Source organism: Equus caballus, chromosome 9 (genome assembly GCF_041296265.1).
Source record: "Equus caballus isolate H_3958 breed thoroughbred chromosome 9, TB-T2T, whole genome shotgun sequence".
In the NCBI taxonomy this organism is placed as follows: Eukaryota; Metazoa; Chordata; class Mammalia; order Perissodactyla; family Equidae; genus Equus; species Equus caballus.
Window position 1 is genome coordinate 61,755,002 of NC_091692.1, and position 23,704 is coordinate 61,778,705.

Sequence of the window (23,704 nt, forward strand, 5' to 3'; positions counted from 1 at the left end):
CTGCCTCACACTCACAGCACAGTGTAGTGGAAGGGGACCGGGCTAACTGTGGCTTGTGACAGGTACTTTCTTTCCTTCATGGATGCGTTCACACTGGAGCTGGAGAGGTAGAATAGGAAGACATAAATGACAATTCAAGGCAGTATAGGTAAAGCCCCAATCCAGGGAGCTCCAGGACCCCGGGGGGTGGGCAGCCGGGAGAGGCTGTCTGTGGGAGGCAGGCGAGGGACGTGGGCTGTGCCTTGAGAGTGCGCCTGGATCTACACATGTGAAAAGCCCATAGCTGACAGGGCTCACACTGTCACGACACTCATGTCTGGGTCACCTTACCTTCTCACATCCCCCTCCTCTCCTTCAACCAAACAGATCTGTGGCAGATTTTCTTCAGAGTATACAATATTCCTAATAACTAACACATAGAGAGTGCCCGTATTGTGCTAGTCACTGTCCTAAGTGCTTTACATATGGTAACTAATTTAACCCTCACAACAACCTATAACATAGGTGCTATTACTAGTCCCATTTTACAGATGAGGATATTGAGGCACAGAGAGGTTAAGTAACTTGCCCAGGTTTACCTAGTTACTAAGTTAGAGCCAGGATCTAAAGCCAGGCAGTTTGGGTCTAGACTCCCTGCTTTTGAGCTCTCTGTTCCAGTAGAGATTTTGTTTTCCTGCATGTCCGCCTCTGTAGAGGCTCCGCCCTCTACTTTGCAAGTCCTTTTTACACATCTCTACTTGTAAAATCTGACCCAGGCAAAACTCAAGTTAAATAGCACAACAGCAATCACCATAAGGGGAGCAGCAGACTTCTGTGATTGGCCCTGGGTGCAGTGATTCAGATTTCATTTTCACAACAATCCTGCAAGCAAGGTTTTTATAAATGAGGAAATTGAGTCTCAGGGACACTAAGTAACCTGCTCAAAGGCTGAGATTCCCACCCAAAACCTAGGCCCTCTTCTCTGTAGTTCATGTCCCAAATCCACCCCCCTCACTGAACCCTCCCTCCCCACCCAGCAGCCATACATCAGTCCCTGCTCTGCACTGGCCACAGGCATTCTGTCCCTCTGCAGAAACGTGCACACATGGCCTTGATGGTCCTCTTGGTCACATGCCTCTCCAGCCAAGGGGAGCTCTAAATGTCAGGAGCCCCGGGGCACACTTCATAGGACTTCTAAAATCCTGAGATTCTAGAGCTGGAAAGCACCCAGAGATGATCAGACCTCCTATCCACCCCAGGCAGGGGCTCCTTCTACAGTGATCCCTGATCTGCATTCATTCAGCAATGAATGCCTACTGTGTGCCAAGCTCGCCTAGCAACAAGGAGGTGGCAACCATCAGAACTGGCAAAGTCCCTCATCTCCAAGAGGGTCCATTGTAATTGAGGGAGATTGACCAAAAATAAGATAAAAAAGTAAAATATATAGAGTGTTAGGTACTGATATATACTTAGGAGAAAAAAACAAAGTAGGAAAGTGGAGATAGAGAATGGTGTGTGTGTGAGAGAGACAGACGGAGACAGAGACAGAGACAGTGAGACAGAGAGATCTTAGATTGGCCAGTGGTGGCTTCTCTGGAAAGGGTTTCTCCCACAAAGTCTGTCATCCACTGTTTGCTTGAATATGTCCAGCTACAGAGAGGTCATTCCCTTAAAAGTCACTCGTTCCATTTTTAACAAGCTCTGATTGTTCTGAAGTTTATCAGATCTTCCCCCAGTGACTTTTGCCCTTCGTTCTGAGTTCTGCCTTCAGTCGCTGTACCCAGCAAGCCTACCCCACTCTCGTAGGACGGACAGTTCTTCACCTGTTTGAGGACAGCTGTGTTTCCTTCAAGTAGTTTCTCTAAAATCCTAACGTCTTCAACTGTTTCCTGAATGACATGGTTTCAATACCTATCACCCTGGTGGCTGCTGTCTTTGAATGAACTGCCCTTTATCTAAGAATAGAGCATTTTACTCTATAGCGGTTTGATCAGTGCAGAATATTCCAGATTGTTACTCCCTGGATATGGACTCAATACTATATAAAAACAAAACAAAACAAAATGTGTTTTTCAGGTCTATCCTAATCAGAGCTCAGTCTTCACTGGGGGAAGCCAGTCTAGAATCTTTAGAACCTGGGAGCTATGGGAAGCCCTGAGGCCAGTGGAGGGGCAAGCCTCTCCTTCTTCAAAGAGCTTATATTCAGTGAGCGTTCCTAGAAGGAGGCAAAAGAGGGAGTCCAAGGTGAAGAGGGGCAGTGTGCAGGAGACCCTGCATGTGTCAGGGGCAGAGGTCCTGGCAGGTGGGAAGGCGCAGTGTCGGAGGAAGGCTGCAGAATCCAGATAGCTTGTTGCAGTTTTGACTTGTCTACCTGATGTCTTTTCCTATGAATGAGGTTAAGCATCTTTTTATATGTAAGAGTAGTTTATATTTCTTTTAAATTAAAGGATCTTTTCCTTGTTAATTTCTAGAAGAACTCAATACATTAAGGAAATTGACACTTTGTGTTACATGGTACAACTGCTTTTTTTCCAGTTTGTCATTTTTGTGTTCATTTTGTTTATGTTATTTTTTTCTGTGGAGAAAAGTTTTATTTTTTAAGTAATCAAGTGTATCAGTCTCTTCATTTTGGGCTTCTTTTCTTCTCCTTCTCCTCCTGTTTCCATGTATCACATTTAGAAAAGACTTCTGCATTCTGATATCGTAAAAATACTCTCCTATGTCACTTCAATTATTTTTATTATTTCACTTTTTACATTTAAATCTTTGATCCTTCTGACATTCATTCTGGCATACCATTTATTGTTCATTTATTGTCTTGCCAGATATGGGGTTCAGCATTTTATGTACATTATCTTATTTAATAGTAATAATTATGGCAACTTTTATTTTACCAACGAGGACATTGAAGCTTAGCAAGGGGAGCCCAGCCAAGATCATAGTAAGTGTTAGAATAGTTGGTCTGAGTCCAATTTTTATGCTGTTCACTATAATACTTATAAGAGAGACGTTCTATGTTGTTTGGAAATCGCCAACTTTATGACCATTCGTTTCAGGAAAGATTGTTGTTGAGTATTTGATGACTACTGCCCGTGCCATGAGGTGTAAAGAACTAGGAAGATGCATTGAGTTGGGGCTACTGGATGTCAGTTACCCAAAGTCACTCTCCAGCTGGGTATCTGACAACATGCCCCTGCCTGGAAGCTGATTCAGGTTTTTCTCCTAGCGAAACTGTGGATGATTAGATTAAGTTACACCAGAGTAGACAGAACTGTGACTATTAACTCCTTGAATGTAAGAGCCTTGAACGTCTCTTGTCATGGGACAGCATAGATCCTACAGTCTGAGTGGAGTTCAGCCCACAAGTAGAGCATAATTACTAAATTTTATTGATTCTTAGATATACATCTTTTCACATTTAACATCTCTGAAATTAGGATGCCTCTTCTGATCAGTGGTGTCTTATAATTGCTTTTGTCCAGGCAATAAACATGATGTAGCAGTGGCTGCCTGCACATGAGCCAATTTGCTTTATATTTCTGATGGCACAAATGGACAATGGCAACCCATCAACTCTGCATTCAACAAAAAATTTAGGGACCATTTCAGGAAATAATATAATGCTGGTAGTTCTCTGAAATCCTCTGTTGACACCTTTTGAAAAGATCAAAGAAGAACCTGCATTGGAACTTAGGAGTTGGGGGTCGTGGAGTCATAGGTTTGGAAGAAAATCCTTGAAAGAGCCATTTAAAGAAATTCTGTGGGGCCGGCCCCATGGCCGAGTGGGTGGGTTCACGCGCTCTGCTTCGGTGGCCCAGGGTTTCACGGGTTTGGATCCTGCGTGCAGACATGGCACCACTCGTCAGCCATGCTGAGGCGGCATCCCACATGGCACAACCAGCAGGACCTACAACTAGAATATACAGCTATTACTGGAGGGGCTTTGGGAAGAAGAAGATGAGGAAAAATAAAAAGAAGATTGGCAACAGATGTTAGCTCATGTGCCACGCTTTAAAAGAAAAAGGAAATTCTGCATAACTGACACTCCTAGTGGCACAGAGGATAATTGTGTTTGGAAAAACAGGACAGATATAACCAACTCCGAAGTGAAATGCATTTCAGACGATTAGACTCCAAGTGAGAAGTTTGGAGAATACCTTAACCGATTTGCTTCTCTTATATTTCACTTTTGTATTATGCACAATTGATATGTAATAAAATCTATGTCTATTCAAAAAATTTTTTTGCAACTGATAATCAATTAATTAATATTGTTAATTTGAGCATCAGCAATGGCGACTTCAACCTGTACTCCTGGCTCTACATTGTTGGAAGTAGTCTGCTAATGCTCTCAGAACTGTGCAAATCAATGATTGCTTGTGGATTCTCATCTGGAAACGATCCTGTCTTAGAACCTTCCACAGGAAGAATTTTTCTTGTAGTGATTGTCAGAGTCTTGGTGGAAGCCCACGTCCTTTCACTTTGAGGTTCTTTTACTTTGTATCTCTAAATCAAGTCTGCCCACACCTTCTGCAGGGGTTTTCTGCTGCAGCTAGTTAGTGTGACTCTAATTTGGCGAATCCTCCCTTCTGGCTCCATGGGTGTCTTTCTGGATCCTTACAAACTCTCTGACCAATCTGTTCCTGGGTAAGAGCAAACAGCTGCAAGTCAGGAGCTGCAATGGTGACCATGTCTTCCTCTAAGAGCTATTAAAGTTTAAAAAATTGTTTCAGTCAATATAAAATAAAAATGCTAAGTGATATGAAAGCATTGTATCCTAGTTTAATTAGTGGCATCCCCTCTCCCTTTCTCAGTGATACTAAGACACTGGTGCATCTTGTAATCAGTGGCATCTCAGATTTGATGAAATATGGTAGCTTCAGCTTTGGAGGGGTGTGGGTCAAGCAGCCAATTGGACATAAAAGTCTATTAGGTCATTTTGTTGTTGTTTTTGCATATTTATCATTTTGAATTCAAACTATAGGAGACTGACCATATCAATGGATGTGATTAATCACCTAGGTTTCTACATTTTTTTTTATGCTCTTAAGCTGGGTGTTCCTAATTGTACTAACTTTTGAAACCAAGGGTACAAGATTTTACTGTGGTCTTTATTAAATTTCATATTCTTGGCTCTGGCCTTTTGTTCCCATCTGCCAAGATCATTCTGGATCATGATTCTCTCGTTTATGGTATTAACTATCCCTCCCAGTAGCCTTCTGCCATCTGTAAATTTGATAAGCCCAATTTCTATACCTTTATCCAAGTCACTAATAAAAATGTCAAGCAGCTCTGGGACAATTTTGGAGACCCACGGCACTCATTAGTCATTCCCTCTGGTTGGCATGAATCCACAGATCAACTCCTTCTGGACATGGTATTTTCCCCAGATGTGGCTCCGTCCATCGGAAACAGCGCTGTTGTTAGGCACCCAAGCTCTGATCTCAGAGTAGACCCCTAAAACCCCAGCTCCACCATATCTTAGCTACACAACCATGAGCAAGTTACCTGATGAATCTCTGCTTAGTTTCCTCATCTGTAAAATGGAAGAACTGTTTTTACTTTATAGGGATGGGCTGAGGATTAAATGAATTGTACTCACAAAACATAGCACAGTTCCTGACGTAGAGTAGGCTCTCAGTAAATATTAATGGTTAGTCCTATCAGTTTTCTCAGATTTCTCCATCCGGTCCAATACATATCATGAGATACTTTGTCAAATGCCTACCAAAAACTCAACATAAACGAACTTCATCATTCTATTGTTTTAGCAGACATCAAAAAAAAGACATGAGGTCAGTTTAGTATGTGCAGTTTATTATTTACTATGACTTGACTATTTTCAACAAGGGGTTGATGCAGCTTAAAATAAAAGATACATGTAGATTTATTTGTGGTGACTCCAGGCTGACTCTTAATGATCAACACTCCATTTTTAAGGGTTTACAAACGCTTTTTGTTGACTCTTTCCAAAGTTTTTCTAGGAATCCATGTAAAACTGACAATTCCATATTTTTTTGAGTCTTCATTTTTGCCACATAATGGCAACTAATATTTGCCTCTCTCCAAGCTTCTAGTGATTTCACCATTCTCCATAGTTTCTTAAAGATTGTTGTTGATATTTGTATGATCATATCTGTAAATTATTTCATTATCCTAGATGTATTTCACGAGATTTGCAGAATTAAACTCATTTGAAGCAGCTGGTGCTCTCTTACCACCTCTTCATTTATCTTGGACTTCATTTCCTTATAGCTTTTGTCATTCTGTCCTTAAAAGTAGTGGTTTAAAATCTTTAGATTACATCGGAATCGCTTAAAGGAGGCAGAGGCTGTTAAAAATGCACATTTCCAGGGGCTGGCCCCGTGGCTGAGTGGTTAAGTTCACGCGCTCAGCTGCAGGCGGCCCAGTGTTTCGTTAGTTCGAATCCTGGGCGCGGACATGGCACTGCTCATCAGACCACGCTGAGGCAGCGTCCCACATGCCACAACTAGAAGAACCCACAACGAAGAATACACAACTATGTACCGGGGGGCTTTGGGGAGAAAAAGGAAAAAATGAAATCTTTAAAAAAAAAAAAAAATGCACATTTCCAGCCTGCTCTCAGAGACTGCAGGTTAGTAGATCTGAGCTGGGGATTGAGAATACACCTTTTAACAAACACTCTAGGTGATTCGGATGTACCACCTTGTGAGAAACACCTTATATCACGGAAAATAATGGGAAGTAATTCGGTAATTTTGATTTTTTTCTTATAAAGCTCTTATACATATTAGCATTACATATCTTTCCCAGGAATTGATCTTACTTGGTTAGTTGTTTTAGTCCAAACATAACTTGTAAAAAGCCCTTTTGTTTAGCATTTTTCACAAGCCTCAGATTATCCTGGATTTTGACCTTCCTGACAGTACTTACAAAGCTTATTCCTTTTAAAAATAATTGCTCTTGGTTATGAGTCATTCCTGTCCCTGTTAGCCTGTGTGCTTTGAAAGCCTGAGCCCCCTGGAGAGCTCTCTGTGCAGTCCTAGGTTGGCTCCTTCAGATGCCCCTAGGGCAGTAGTCTGCATACCCTTGTGTCATTTAGCTGGGATTCATTGATAATGAGATGAAGGCTGTGCTTGACAGAGAGACAAACTATAGAGGCTACTTATTAGGATGCCTATTGGAAACCTACCCGGGAACTGGTAATATCCTTGTGCTCTGCTATTTGGAAGAGATTGAAGTGAGAAGGGGTGGGTCCAGGCCACCCAGCCTCCTGAAATTTCTTATGTTTGGCCTTCTCCTAGACTTCTTCCCTGATGCCCCGTCTTACTTCTTCCTCTCTGACCTTCTGGACCTCATGTAGGCTTTCATTATTGCAAATGCCACACTGTATTTTAGTTGTTTGTTCATATGTCCGCCATATATTACAACTTCATAAAGGCAGGAGCCATGTCTCCTTTATTTAAAACAAAAACAACACAAAACAAACAAAAAGCCTGCACTTTACATACTACTTGGCATACAATAACCATTCGATAAATATTTGTTGAACTAAGCCAAGGATAACAAATATTTGACAGGCTTATTGCATTCCCTGTCCTGGGTTGGGGCAGACATTGCTAATGGATCTCACAGCTCTTTCCTCCTGAGCCTGGGAGCAGTTTCAATATTCTTCAAAAGATGTTTTTCCATCAAATTGACCATAACTGGCTTGCAAAATGGAAACGATTTGCCAATTCTGAACAAAATGCAAGTCCTTTCCTCTCACAGGTCAGTTATTAACTCCATTTGTGGAACCAAAAAAAGAAAAAACTTATAAATATAAATTAAGTTCTAAAAAAAGTCTCAAGCTGGTATGATAAATGCTAAGGGGAAAATACAGGGAATTGAATTTGAAGATCATGAAGTCGCCACTGTCTCACAATAAGCAGGTGCTGGGTTTTCCAGCTTTTGAGACTCTGGAATGATACTAACAATATAATAATGAGACTGATACTAAAGCTCAGCACCTCATCTCATGGGATCAGCAAGTCGGAAAACTTTCAGGTAATGATTCTAATACTGCAGGCGCAGGGCGCACAATTTCAAGTTGGATCCAAAATCAATGTGTAAGCTGAGAGCCCTGGCTTCCAACATAGCTCGGGAGGCAGGGCTGGCATTATTTGTGCTGAAAGGGAGATAAACAAAAGGAAGGCCATCTGAAGAGAATTTTATTTCCTCCCACTCCCTTCACCTCCCCTTCCTCATGCACCCTTTGAACTTTGATTATTATCGATCACTTAACAATCGTGACATTTCCATTTGACACTTGACGCTTCCATAAAGTTCTCTTTTTTGTGTCTATATAACCTGCCTGAAGTGAGGCTGTTCTGAAATAAAGACCCTCTGTATCTCTGACGCTTTCTCTCAAATGCCCCTCTTGCTGCTTTCTCTTATGTTCCTATTCTAGAACTTAGTGATACTGAGAAAAACACGCCTTCTTTTAACTCCTACTTGGAAGGCTAAAGGACTTAAAGGCACATTTAGGTCATTTATAAGCTCTGAGTTTTCTGGAGTGAGTCTCAGAGGGAAACTCGGTTTTAAGAGGCTACAATAGAAAAATGCTTATTTACTGGATCCCGCTAGTGAGTGAGATTCTCCAAATCAGAAAAAAAATTTATCATAAAGTAATTTTAATTTTAATTCCTTATACAGATAGAAAATGGATTAAAGACATTACTCTGCTTCCAGAAACAGCCGCACTGGTTTGATACTGCCGCAGGATCAGCACCAAGAGTTTGTTCACTGTGTGTGGAGCACAGCAGGGAGTCTCCTGTGAGCTGCTGTAGTAAGTTGGGCTAAATGTCTCCATTTTGCCTCTTCTCGAGCTTTTTGGGCAGACTTTTATAGTCCTTCTATTCTCTCGTCGTGGAGCTGTCAGATGCTGTACCTGGTTCTTACAATGAGCCCACCTTTCAAAATGCCTATCTTCTTTCAAGTTATTGTTTCTAAAGGTTTATGGGCTAGAAAACCAGAGATTAAGGTTTCTCTGAATTGTGTATAAAATAAGAGTTAATAAATTCTGAAAGAGGCATTAGGGACTTTCTGATGAATAAAGTACATTGAATTAAGTGATGAGCCTTTTGTCATCTAATTGGACTGTGTAGAGTCATTTTAGACCTATTCTTGGAATCTTGGGTGGTTGAGTTTGCTGGAAAAGCAATTTCTGGATCAAGTGTTGTAAATTTAAAATAATTTAGTAGTGGTTAGAAAATTAAATTTTTTGGAAAACATTTCTTAGAAAATTTTAGGTATGTTCCTGAAAAGTTTTATGCAATTCAATTTTTTTAGTCTATAAAAGGGAACCTTTGCAATGATTCTTTTCCTGAAGTTCTGAGTTAAAAAACAACTGCTTGCTTTTCCATATGTTAACTTGCTTAGAGCAGGTCATGTCAGTTTATAGTTTCTAAGTGTGCATTCAACCAAGCCTAGGAAGATCAGGGAAGGACTTCCATTTCCAGGAATAAGGCAGGATAGAAACAACCAAAATATTGACTAAATACTCCCACTAGAAACAACCAAAAATATTGACTAAAAAAATTTTTTTTGACTTCTTAGAAGAATCGAAGATCTGGCAAGATAGCAAGAAACCAAAGTCCAAAATCAAAGGGGAAACAAGATCTCTGAAACTTAAGCAGCACCTTAATGCTTTTTTTGAACTAAGGGTATTTTCCAATTTGAGCTAATTTGAACTTCAGTTTTGAGGGCTTCTCAAGACATGGGGGACAAAAACAAAAGCTCAGGACCTCACTAATATGGGTCAAACCCTCAGAGCAAGGGTGAAATAAAAGTAAATGTGCCTCCACCCTCAGGACCAGGAGATTACAGGAAAAGTTGCCCTTATAATGAGCACAGCAAGATAGGCAGTAATGGCCAGGAACTACTCTGAGGAGGTATAACTTCAAGTTGGTACTTTCACAGCTTCCAAATCCATATTACTTTGGTGATCAAAAAAAAAAAAAAGAAAGGGGGCTGGCCCCGTGGCCAAGTGGTTGGGTTCGCGCGCTCCACTGCAGGCAGCCCAGTGTTTCGTTGGTTCGAATCCTGGGCGCGGACATGGCACTGCTCATTGGACCACGCTGAGGCAGCATCCCACATGCCACAACTAGAGGAACCCACAATGAAGAATATACAACTATGTACCGGGGGGCTTTGGGGAGAAAAAGGAAATAATAAAATCTTTAAAAAATAAATAAATAAATAAATAAATAAACAAACAATACCAAAAACAACAACAAAGAGACACCATAAAGTCCTCTCAAGTTGTGAATTTAGTTTAAAGTGATTTAGTTTAAAGAGCCCCTGTATGCCTAGAAGAAGCAAGTGAAAGTTCTTTCTGGAGAAAATTAGTGTCATCCTAGGCTTCAAAGAATTTCCCCCAAATACATTTTCAGGACAATGAACAACATACAGTCAAAAATAACTAAGCCTATAAGGACATAAGCCATCAAGAATGAGAACCAGAAGAAAGAGACCTCAAAATACTTTAGATTTTGAAATTATTAGACAAAGTCTACAAAAACAACTGTGCTTACTAAATTCAAAGAAAAAATAGAAAATATATGTACAGAAAAGAAAATGATAAAAGTGACCCAGCAGATTTTAAAAAGAACAAAATAGAACTTCCCAAAAGAAGGAAATACAATAACCCAAGTTAAAAACTCAATAGACATGTTCAAGGAGCTTAGACACAACTGAAGAGAGAATTAGAGAACCGAAATATAGATCAGAAGAAATTATTTAGTGTGTATTACAGAGAGACAACAATATAGCACATATAAAAGAGAAGTTAAGAGACACGAAGAATAGAGTGAAAATGTCTACCATTCATTAATCAGACTTCCAGAAGGAGAGGAGAGAAGGACTTGGATAAAGATAGTATTTGAAGAGAGAATGACTACGAATTTTTCAGAACTGATCAAAGACATCAATCTACAGATTCAAGAATGATAACCAGGAAAAATAAAAAGATATCTACATCTAGACCTATCATTGTAAAACTTTAGCAAAATAAAGACAAACAAAATCTTAAAATCAACCAGAGAAAAAGATGTTCTTTAAAGTAGTGGCAACTAGACAATAGCTGGATTCTTAATAGTAATGAAGGAAGCCTGAAGCCTGTGTAATGAAACCACCAATGCACTTAAATAATTGCCAACCTAGAATTCTACACCTAACAAAAGTATCTTTCAAGAATGAGGTCAAAATAAAGACCTTTTTATTTTATTTTACTTTTGCTGAGGAAGATTCGCCATGAGCTAACATTCACTGCCAATCTTCCTCTTTTTGGATATGGGCCACCCCCATAGCATGGCCACTGACAGAGAAGTGGTGTAAATCTGTGCCTGGGACCTGAACCTGGGCTGCTGAAGTGGAACATGAGGAACTTAAGCACTAGGCCACTGGGGCTGGCCCTAAAGTCATTTGTAGACAGATTGAAGCTGAGAGAATTTGCCACCACCACACTCTAAGAGTTTTCTTTAGGTAGAATAAAAGTGATCTCACAAGGAAGACCTGAGATAGAAGAAGAACAAAGAAAACATATGGATACATCTAAGTGAATGTTAACTGTATAAAACAACAATAACATTGTCTTGAAGGGCGAAGTTAGAACAATAAAAACTCAATAGAATTAAAATAACAATAACATGTCAGGAAGGGTAAATGGAATTAAAATATTTTAAGATCTTTGACTTTTGTGGGAGAAAGGCAAAGGCATTGATTAATTCCAGACTTTAAATTAAAGATGCATGTTAATTTCTAGGATAATCACTAAAAATTAGAGTATATAATTTCCATATCAGTAGAAGGAAAAGAATAGAATGATTAAAATAATTTTTTTTTGAACAATCCAAGAAGGCAAGAAATGAAAGAAAAAGCAACACACAATAGATGGAACAAATATAAATGAGATGGTGCTTTTAAATTCCAGTTTTAAATAATATGTTAATTGTAAATGGACTATATGAGCAAAAGAATATATACAATATGATTCCATATACATAAAGGTCAAAAATAGACATAACTAAAGGAAATTATTTAGGAGTTGTGATAAGCTGAATAGCCCCCAAAGATATCCATGTCCTAGTCCTTGGAACCTGTGAATATGTTACCTTATGCGGCAAAAAGAATTTTGCAAATGTGATTAAGTTAAGAATTTTGAGACGGGGAGATTATTCTGGATTATCCAGTTGAGCCCTGTGTAGTCACAAGGGTCCTTGTAAGAGGGAGGTAGGAAAGTCAGAGTAATAAAGAGAAGAGAAAGAAGCAGAGGGCAAAGGAGAGAGAAGATGCCATACTGCTGGCTTTGAAGACGGAGGAAAGGGCCACAAGTCGAGGATTGCAGGCAGCCTGTAGAAACTAGAAAAGGCAAGATAACAGATTCTCCCCTAGAGCGTCTGGAAGGAACATAGTCCTGCAGACCCATTTTAGATTCTACCCCTAGAACTATAAGATAATTTTAAGCCGGTAAGTTTGTGGTAACTTGTTATAGCAGCAATAGGAAACTTTTGAAATATATATCTCTATTTCTATCTCTATATCTATATCTATGGGCAAAGCAACAAATAGAAGCAAGGAAATGATTATCATAGAAGTCAGGATGGTGGGTCCTCCAGGGCTCAGGAAGAGAGACAAGGTGGGCAGGGTTCTAAGGCCCTGGCAAGTCTATTTCTTGACACAGGTGAGGGTTGCACACATAATAATTATTCTTAAACCATATATATGTTATATGCACTTTTTCTGCAATAGTGAATATTTCATAGTAATAAAAAACATGAAAAGTAAAAATAAAGACCAGGAAACCTGAAATTTAAGTGGGATTCACAGAATATTTAATCAGTAATGAGTTTCTAATAATTGAGAGACATTATCCAGTCTGTGGAATATCCCTGCTCCTTATAGTGCCCCCTTAATGCCTCCTGACATTTGACCTCTCCTCTGCTCATTAATACCCCCACAGGGCTGAGAATGGAAAGAATCTGGAGGATCAAAAGCCTTGTGTGGGCTCTATCACTTATTAACCATGTGGACTTGGACAAGTTACTTAAACTCTTGATTTCTTAATCTATAAAATGGAGGTAATAGTAGTATGTTCCTCTTGAAGTTGTTATAGGATATAAATGAGATAAAGCACTTAGCACAATGCCTATCTAGAAATGTCACCTTTTCACTTACCCATCCCTCTCTCCCTCCCAAAATAATGTCTAAGGAGCACTTGCTTTGTACCAGCCCCCTTGATAGGTCCGAGGAATCAAAGCCAAGTAAACCATGGCCTCATCTTCAAAGAGTTCTTAGTTTAGTGGAGGAAGACAACAAAAAATACATAATTGTAATGCAAAGGGTTAGCAGTACACTTAAGGTATAAACAACATGCTGAGGCATTGTAGGAGAAGGAGTCATTAACCTGGCATGGGGTGGGGTAAGGAAAGGGACCAGGCAGAGAAGCCTGCCCAGAGGTGACACTTGAATGAAGTCTTAAAGGATGAGTAGGAACTCACCAGCTGGAGAAGGTGAGGGAGGGGTATTTCCATAAATGGGTCAGTATAGGCAAGCTTGGAAGGAGATAATGGATTGGGGAAATGGCAAGTTGCTGGGTGTTAAAGTATTGTGGAGGGAGATGATGTTGGAATAATCAGTTGTGGTCAGGAATCAAAAGGTCACGTTTACCATGTGAAAGAGTTGGGGCCTTCTTCTCTAGGCAGTGGAGAGCTACTGCTAGCAGGGGTAGGATGAACTGAGCCCTATATTAGAAATACCACTCTGTCTCTGTGTGGATGGATGGGAAGGATTCTGAAGACTACTCTCTGCCATAGTCCAGGTGAGAGGGCTTGAACTAAGGCAGTGGCCTTGGAATGGCTAAAGGGGACATAGATTCACAAGATATTTAGGAGGTAGAACCGACTTGATTTGGTAACCTGTTGATTCAGGGTGGACGTAATTACCAGATTTCTGACTTGTGCAAGAATGATGATGGATAATAATGCCATTAACCAAGTTTGAAGAGACCAATAGAGCAGGTTTTGGGGTAAAGATACTAGGAATTTCATTTTAGATTTACTGTGTGAGATGCCTGTGGGACATCGGGTAGAAATTTCTAGTAAGGAGTTGGAAATTTGGCTCTGCAACTCAGGAGAGAAATGAAATGTGGACATGGATATTTGGAAGCCTCAAACATATAAATGGAGGTTGAAGCCAGAGGAGCATATGGGATGACCCAAGCGATCAATATGTTTGTTGAGTCTACTTGAAAAGAATGAGTATTGTGCTCACATAAGTGCCTTTTTCCTTAGCATATATTTTGGGCCTAGGTTAAGAATGTTTCCATAGAACCTATTCCTTTACCCAAGATTATATTAGATTACTCATAGTAGTTACTCTTCTTAGAGTAACTACTAATGACTTAAGTCCATGCAACAGCTTCAATTTAGAATGTTGGATTTTACCAAAGTCATTTAAGAACAAGAGATGTGGAAAATTCTATTAGAGTATTCTGACAGGTAAATCTTGTACCTGGATAGTAATTGAGCAAAAGATTTGCACAAAATATTTAATGCAATAGCAAGAGTTCTGAGGATGTCACGATTTGTACTCTTAGATGGAAATTCGGTAGACAACTCATTAGAAATTTTCAGCATAGCTAAAAAATTCTTATTTTTAACTAAAAAAAATTTTTTTTGAGGAAGATTAACCTTGAGCTAACTACTGCCAATCCTCCTCTTTTTTGCTGAGGAAGCCTGGCCCTTAGCTAACATCCATGCCCATCTTCCTCTACTTTATATGTGGGACACCTACCACAGCATGGCCTGCCAAGCGGAGCCATGTCCACACCCAGGATCCCAATTGGCGAACCCCGGGCCGCCGAGAAGTAGAATGTGCTAACTTAACCACTGCGCCACCGGGCCAGCCCCTAAAAAATTCTTGATCTTTAAAAATTTTTTTCATCTAATACTGTGATTTTCCAATAACATACCTCAGAAGTTTCGGACCTTTTGAAGCTAGAATCATTGACTTTTCAGCCCCAGAAGGGACCTTAGAGGTCATTTAATCTAATTCTTTAAGTTTGCAAATAGAGACTAAAGAGAGAGTGCCACACCATGGCCACTTGACCTGGGATAAGTGACCAGATCTCTTGATCTCTCGATCATTCTTTCCTCTTCACACCATCCTTCCCCTCAGTGGAATCCAAGGTTGCTAAAGTTTCAGGAAAAAATGAATTAAACTTCAGCTGTCCAAATGACGTTTTAATTTATTTATGAATTCAGTGCATATCTGTGACACTTGGAGCTAGATAAGAACAAAAAGCCAAATGTGATTAAGATTCTTCCTTTGCCTCATTCTGTCTCAGGCTTCTTGGCAGAATGCATTATAGGAGGCCCACAAGGACAGACCTGGAGGACAGGACAACGACGAGAGTCTAATCTCAAGTAGGGTTGCCAGATTTAGCAAATAAAAATAAGAGGATGGGGGCTGGCCCCGTGGCTGAGTGGTTGGGTTCGTACGCTCCGCTGCAGGCGGCCCAGTGTTTCCTTGGTTCGAATCCTGGGCGTGAACATGGCACTGCTCGTCAAACCACGCTGAGGCAGCATCCCATATGCCACAACTAGAAGGACCCACAACGAAGAATACACAACAGTGTACCGTGGGGCTTTGGGGAGAAAAAGGAAAAAATAAAATCTTTAAAAAAAAAAAAAAATAAGAGGATGCCCAGTTAAATTTGAATTTCAGATAAATAACAAATCATTTTTTGGCATAAGTACATCTTATTCAATATTTGAGACATACAACTACTTACACTAAAAAAGTATCCATTGTTTATCTGTAACTGTAATTTAACTGGGAGTTGTGTATCTTGTCTGGCAACCCTAATCTTGAGATCAAGGACACAGACTTTCAAGCACTTGGAGATGAGTGAGGCAGATGGAGTCAGCCCCACTATAGGTGGCTGATGTTTTCCAAATTTCAAATCATCCTAAGATCTGCTACTCTTTGCGCAGAAGCAAAGGAGTGTCATGCTGCGCCCCTGCCATTCCCCCCAAAACTGTAGTATAATGTGAGACTGATCTCTCACGAGATTAGCAGGCATGGGGGTGCGAGGTACGGGCCCAGAGTCTCATCTCCGTGTGTTCTAAATCAGCTGCATGCTCTCCTGCGCCTTTAATAGTGCAGACCAATTTTGCAGGCACAGAATCAGAATTCATTATATAATCAGTGATTACAAAACCAAAGCTAAAATGTGGAACAATACAATGTTCCATCACAGAAAACCATAAAAAAAGAAGCATTCTGCAAGTCAACGTCTTACCCTGGTGTCCGAGGCCAGGACCCTGCATGTAAGGCTCATTTAACAAAAGGCTGAGTGAGCATTAACGACTCACCAGGGAGCGAGGAGCCTCTTCACAAAACCAGAGCTGAGTGACAAGGGCGTTGAAACACCAGCTGCGTGTCAGCGTATTAGCAGAGTTTGGCCACACGCTCAGCAGCAGTAAGACGTCATAATACTAACTCTAACAGGGATTTCCAAATTCAGCTACAGTGGCCACACAGCAATGCCAAACCTAGGCTGCGAGACTAGGCATGAAATTCTCTCTCTAGGTGCCTCCGGTGTCCTCAGCTAGAAGTGCTGGGAGTGATGGCAGCAGTGGCAGTGGAGGTGGGGAGTTAGAAGTGATTGGGCAAATCTGGGGAGAAACACAATTTAATTAAGCAATAGAAGTGGGGTATAGTTGCAAGCATATTTGCAAAGCGGCACCTCGAGCCATGGCCACATTTCCTCATAGCAGCATGAGGATCATGTAGTCAGTTTCAGTTTTTACCTGTTATTCTAAACAGAAATGATCTTACAGAACATTTGAGCCTGATATTTAAAAAAAAAAATTCAATGTTCAGTCTTAATGTTGCATAGAGTAAAAAATAAATGCTGAAAACCAGGACATAATGAGGTTAAGAAAGTGGTTAATTATAAAAGTTACACGTGGCTGCCACTGCTAAAAATCACAGTGAGTAACTATATAATACTTCTAGTTTCTGAAACTTTAGTGAAGGAAGAAGCTGATGGTGCCTGAGTGTCCACCATGGGCCGGGGCTTTATAGGAGCTTTTGATCATCTCACCTAATTCTTTTAATTTTTTTTTAGTATTTTTTAAATTGTGGTAAGATGTAGATAACATAAAATTTACCACTTTAACCATTTTTCAGTGTACAATTCAGTGGCATTAAATACATTCATAATGTTGTGCAACTATCTATCACTGCTATCCATCTCCAGAATTTTTTCATCATCCCAGGAGAAATTCTGTACCATTAAGCAACTCCTCATTTCTCCCTCCTCTCAACCTCTGGTAACCACTATTCTATATTTTGTCTCTGTGAATTTGCCTATTTTAGGTACCTCATAAAGTAGAATCATATTTTACTTTTGTGTCTGGCTTATTTCACTTAACAGGATGTTTTCAAGGTCTACCCATGTTGTAGCATATATCTTTTCTAATTCGTACAACTTTCAAATTAGGTTCTGTTATTACTCTAAGGAAATGACCCTGCCTCCAGGCATTGCATGCTCTGTCCCTGGAATTAGGGTCGAATGGTCTGTTCTGGTGGGATTGCTCTATTGACGCCAGAAAGTCTGGCCACACCATCCTGGATGTGGCGTGGTGATGCAGGAGCAGGGGTTTCTAAGTTCTTTCAACCTCCAAGGAGTGAAGAAATGGGCTTAGGGGAGGAATAGAGCTGCTTGGGGACTTTCTGGGGACAAAGCCAATTTTCCCAGAGCAGCATTTAGAAGCCCCGAGCCCCGAAACCATTCTAGTGCCTCATCTTCCCTCTCCCTCTCCTAATACAGATTTCACAATAGAAATAATACCAAATCAACAATGTGAGCAGTCCGATGATAGTCCCCATTACTTTTTTTTAAAAAAAACCTCAACTTTTATTTTGACATAATTTTAGACTTACAGAAAAGCAGCAAAAACACTACAGAGAGTTCCCCTATATGCTTCACCCAGCTTTCCTTGCTAACACCAAGCGGAACCATAGTACAATGATCAAAATTCAGAAATTAACACAAGTGCAATACTATTAACTAAACTACTGACTTTGTTTAGATTTCACCAGTTTTCCCACCAATGTCCTTTTACTGTTCCCATATCCAATCCAGGGCCCCATGCTGCGTTTGATCATCATGTCTCCTTAGTCAATTCAACCTATAACAATCCCACTGTTTTTCCTCGTCTGTCAAGACCTTGAGAGTTTTGAAGAGTACTGGTCAGTTATTTCATAGAATGTCCCTTAACTTGTGGTTGCTTAGTGTTTTCTGATGGTTAAGTTGAAGTCATGCATTTTTGGCAAGAAAACTCTTCTTAGTGCAAAATATCAGGGGGTACGTCTGTCAAGGTGTCTCAATACTGGTGATGTGGATCTTGATCCCTGGTTAAGGTGGTGTCTGCTGAATTTCTCCACTGTAAGCTTACTATTTTTCTCTTTGTAATTAATGAGGATGATGGTAAAAATACTTTGAGACTGTGCAAATATCCTGTTTCTCCTCAAACTTTTGCCTGCTAATATTAGCATCCATCAGTGCATCTTGCCTGCAGCAATTATTACTGTGGCGTTCTAATGCTGATTTTCTATTTTCTTCATTCTTCCTACATTTACTAAGTGGATTCTTTTCCAAGAAAGAGCAACCTTTTCTCTTACATTTATTTATTTATACCAGTATGGACTCATGGATATTTATTTCATACTTCAATGCTTTAAAAATTTAATCAAATGTCAAATTTTTCCTAAAAAATTCCCTTCTCTCTAGCCCGTGTTCATCCTCCATCCCTTCTTCTGTTGCCTGAGGTTTGTTGGTTCCCTAACCACATGGGTGGTCTGCCTGTTGAGCCATCCTGCTTTGAAGAGATGCGGTAAGTTCATGGAGAGCCGCCATTCACAGGATGGGCCAGGAAGCCTCTTCATGCTGGGGTGGGGGGCAGGCGCTGCGAAGGTGTGTTCTCAATGCTGCCGTGACTCATCTGGAATGAGGGCCGAACCCCTGAGGCCCATCAGAGGGTGGGAAACGAGGAGATCCTCACCTCCAGCCAAAGTGAGCAGGAAAGAGGAAAGGAATGGTGCTGAGGAAAACCGGGAGGTTGATAATGTCTTACACTTGGCATTTCCCAAGTCCTACGGCTCAGGTCTGAAGAAAATGTGATGATCAAAGTAGTAGTAGTAATAGCAGTAGTAGTAGTAGTAGGTCAAAGTTTCCAACTGTAGAAAACCAGGCATTGGCTGAGGGTCATCTCCAGGCCCCTCTGTATGAATGTCTGCTCACTCTTTGTGTTAGTGCTGGTCTGGGCTTAGGAGGACGAGGCGATAGTTTGGGTGAAAGGTCCTCTTCATGAAAGGATTCACTTTGAATGGCAGGAAACAACCCCTTCTCCTCCCAAGTACACTTTAAAATTACTCCTTTTATGAGGATTAGAGTCAGACTGGATTCAGGGTGTGAATGAGCCTATAGACCATCTATGTACCCACAGATACGTTGTAGTCCCCAACTACATGTTGTGCATGCTGTTCCTTTGAATCGCTGGTCCCCAGAGGAGGCATGGGTCACTGTCTCATTGGGAGAGAAGAAGCTGGCCTCAGCTCCCCCCACTGTGGGCTTAGAGCTCGTCATAGACAGAGAGCTCCTTCTGCTTGGCCTCCTATCCTCACTTTTGCAGGAGAGAAAAGGCGTTAATCTTTCCTCAGGGGAGCCCTGGTCTATCTAGGGCAAGGCAGAACTGTTTTGATTGTAATGTTGGTTTTCTTGTCACCACACGGTGTGTGCACGTGTCTGTCTGCTGGTCACTTCTTGAGCACCTTCTATGTACCAGGCCCCATGCAGAGATCTTTACCATCATGGTGAAAATTTCAGTAAGTATTGGTACCCCATTTCACACAGGAAGAAACTGAGACCCAGCAATTCCTACCACTAGCGAGGGTGGGGCTAGGACGGAAGTCTCTCTGGCTCCGAAGTTGCACCTCCTTCTATCAGGCCACACCCACCTTGGGAGGATGTCCAATTTCAGACTTTCTTTCATTCCTTATCCTCGGGATTCTCGGATGTTGTGCCTTCAGAACTTTTTTCTTGACTTTAGGCTCTGGGTCTCAACTCCACAGCGGCCGCAGAAACATGTTGTATAACCTTCCTACCAGGGAGGTTCTTTTCCCAAGTGTGGGCTCTTTAGTGACATGGCCTGTGGCAGGGGAGTCAGAGCTTCAGAATTTGATGTTTCCCCTAAGTGAATTCCAGAGTGACAAGAACAAGAGTAGAATCACTCCTTATTCAAGTGGTGGTATTTTGTTGTGGTTTTTCTTTTGGTGGAGAAGATTGGCCCTGAGCTAACATCTGTTGCCAATCTTCCTCTTTTTGCTTGAGGAAGACTGTCACTGAGCTAACATCTGTGCCAGTCTTCCTCTATTTTGTATGTGGGATGACGCCACAGCATGGCTTGATGAGCCGTGTGTAGGTCTGTGCCCAGGATCTAAACTTGTGAACCCCGGGCTGCCAACATGGAGCACGTGGACTTAACCACTATGCTGCTGAGCCAGCCCCCTGAGTGTTTTTAATAATAAATTTTAGCTTGTATTTCCTGAAAATTTACAAAGCACAAGGCATTGTTACAAGCACCTCATACACATTATCTACCTAGAACTTCAGACAACCCAAGGGGACAGGGCTCTATCCCTTATCCAAGTTCCCTCCAGATCTTGGGTATGCTTTAGAATTCAGAATTATTCTTATTTTTGAGAGACAAATCTGTGTATATACTGTATTTTTCATAACACCCCCCAACAAGGTCTAGGGTGGCATCTGTCATCAAACATTAATATTTCTTCAGTGAGCATATGGAAAATCATGCTTCATGGGATAAATTAAAACTATATAAAATCTCACGTCAGTTAACGTCAGGTTTTGCTATCAAATGAAGTTCCTGCAAGCTTTAAAAAAACCCTGTTTTTCAGAGGTCTTTGGATTGCAGAATTGCTGATATAAGATTGTGGATCTGGAATACTATTATTCCCACCGTACAGAGGAGAAAAGCGAGGTTTAGACATATTTAGGGCCCTATCCAATGTCATACCGTATGTGGTAGAGCCAGGGTTTGGACCCAGTCTGATCGTGCTCACATCCCGGCACGTTTGAACCTCTGCTTTAACTCCAAACCTCCACATGGCAGGAGATGAAGGTACTCACACCCCATCTGTTTCACTTCCACAGGAGAAGCCACATGTTGCTGACATTCAAACACATTTTCAGGGGAACGACTAATAGATTTTCTTAGGAACTTACAGGCTAGGAGCATTTCCATACCGGACACCTTATGGGAGAGGTTAATAGAACAAAACACACCACCAGTCATTTTGGGGGCGGGGGGCGAAGGGTGTGTGACTTTCTCAGTCTCACTGAGAAAGTACGTTGTCTTCTCTATTGTTTCCAACTTTGCGTGCTTTGTCTTTAGTTCCACTTCTGCTCTGCTGAATGGACTGCAGGCCTCTGCTTTCAGTTCACACGGGCTCCAGGAGCTGCTGGCGGGTGCCACTGCTGGCTCCTCCACTGCTGCTCTTCTCTTCAGCTCTTCCTCCTTCCTAGGTCGGCTCTCTCTTTACCATGTCATTAGCCCCGTTGTTCAAGGTTCTCACCAATCCTTCTGTCATCCACTGATTTCATTATGTGAACGCAGTCTCCATAGCCACCTGCTAACTAAATAGCAGAGAAAAAGGATAATTTCACATAAGCATCCTCAGCCTCATTCTAGAACCTAAAAGCTTTTCATTCCAATTGAAGTAAAAGGGCCTGTCTCAGGGAATTGTAGAGGACAGAAGTGAGGGGGTGTGTGTGTGTGTGTGTGTGTGTTGCTGCTTTACCAAGGTTCCTGCCTCCTCCAAATCACCAAGAATGTGAATACCTGGCCAGCTACTCAGCAAAACATCAGATTCCAGGGAGCAGAGGAGAAAAGCAGGGAGAGATTTACTTTTCTGGCACTGAAATCTCTGCCTTTCGGCTGGGCTCGGCTTTGGCTGACATACTGCCACTGGCTGCCCACTCTGGTTAACGATGTCTGAGATCATGATGAAGTGAGATGCACTTGGCTGACCTTGTCTTTATATTTTTCCAGTCAAGTATATTGTCTTTCCTTGCACATGTTTGAAGCATAGCCAGACTTTGGTGGGGCAGAGCAGCCGCTGGTATTTGTTCAGGTTATTTGGTGGAGTCTGAGCGTGGGCAAAGAAAAACTGAATAGAAAGTGGATCTGTCCCCTTTTAAAATTTTGTTTTTCCACAGAGATCTCTCTTCTTGTGAAATTCTGTTTACCCCTGATGATCCTATGAAAGAGATTCTTTTTTCTTCAAGTTATGAGAAAACAAACCATTGGCAATAACGGGAGAATTCCACTGATTTTCATTAAGGGCTCATGAATGCTTGGGTCAAATCTCTTAATTATGGACATCAAAGGAGAATAATATATTTTAACTCAAAGTTTTTTTTCTTCAAAAGAATAGACCTCTGTGAAAACAAATGTTTCCTAACCCAATAAGGAAATCTGTGACAATCTGTGCTACTAGCTAATTTACTTAGAGTTTTATGTTTGTTTAAATTACACATGGTGTGGTGGGTCTTGCACTCCCTGTATTTTTTACAACTCGAGCCAGTGAAATACCAACAAGAATTTTCATGGGCACAACTTCTTCTGACGATGAAGCAGTCCCTCATTTCTTTTTCGGTTTACGTTCTGAGGTAACTACATATCCGCACACTCACAGCTCCCCTCAGAGCCTTTTTTCTCTCACCTTCGCTTCCAGCTCATGTTTTCTGCCCTGGACATTGCAGCCTTGTGACTCATGGTTTTATTCTCAGCTTCCTGTTTCTTACTCTACACACTGTACCTCTGTGATTATCCATTGCTGTGACTTGATTGCTCACCTAGGAGCTGGAGACCCCAATGTGTATCCAGCCCTGTCGAGCTCCAAAGCTGAGAACTCAACTGCCTCCTCCTGGACTTCTCTGTTGGGATATTCCACAGCCACCTCAAACCCAACATGTCCCAAAGTGTATTCGTTATCCACATATGCCCTTCTTTCTGCCATCACTGCCAATCCATTCTCTTCTTCCTCAAACCTATTCTCTCTTAGACCTCAAGCTCAATCGATGGTCCTGCCATTTACCCATCTCCTAAGCCAGAGTCATCCTTGGGTCATCCTCCATGATTCCTTCATTCCTTGAATCCAGTCAGTCATGCTGCTCCGTCAACTCTGCTTCGCAACCAGCTTCGGAAGCCATTACTCTTCTCTATCCCACTGCCATTGCCTTAGTGTAGATCTTCCTCTGTCCTCACCTGAGCTACAAGACCACCCAGCACTAACTCCTACAGCCCTGGGTCACCCTCACTCCGTCCATCCTACCCTCACCTCAAACCAGCCTTCACACTGTGCTTTCCCCTGGAGCTAACTTGCTCAAACACAAATCTGGTTTTGTTTTCACTTCCTTAAAACTCTTCAAGTGTTGCCCTTCATTTGCAAAAGAAAGTCCCATCTCCCTAGCGCTATATTCAAGGTCCGCCATGTTCTGGCCCCATTGTCTGCCTTTTCTCTTGCCCCCGTATGTTTAAATAATCTGATACTTCTCACTGATCCTTGAACATAGCATGTGACTTCAAACTTTTGGGCCTCTGTACATGAA

General features: G+C 41.3%; 1 pseudogene; it reads right to left on the reverse strand.

The window, feature by feature from the left end:
* Nucleotides 1–4,240: 4,240 nt before the first annotated feature.
* On the reverse strand, nucleotides 4,241–23,112 carry LOC111774887 (small ribosomal subunit protein uS10-like; annotated as a pseudogene).
* Between the last annotated feature and the right edge of the window lie 592 nt (nucleotides 23,113–23,704).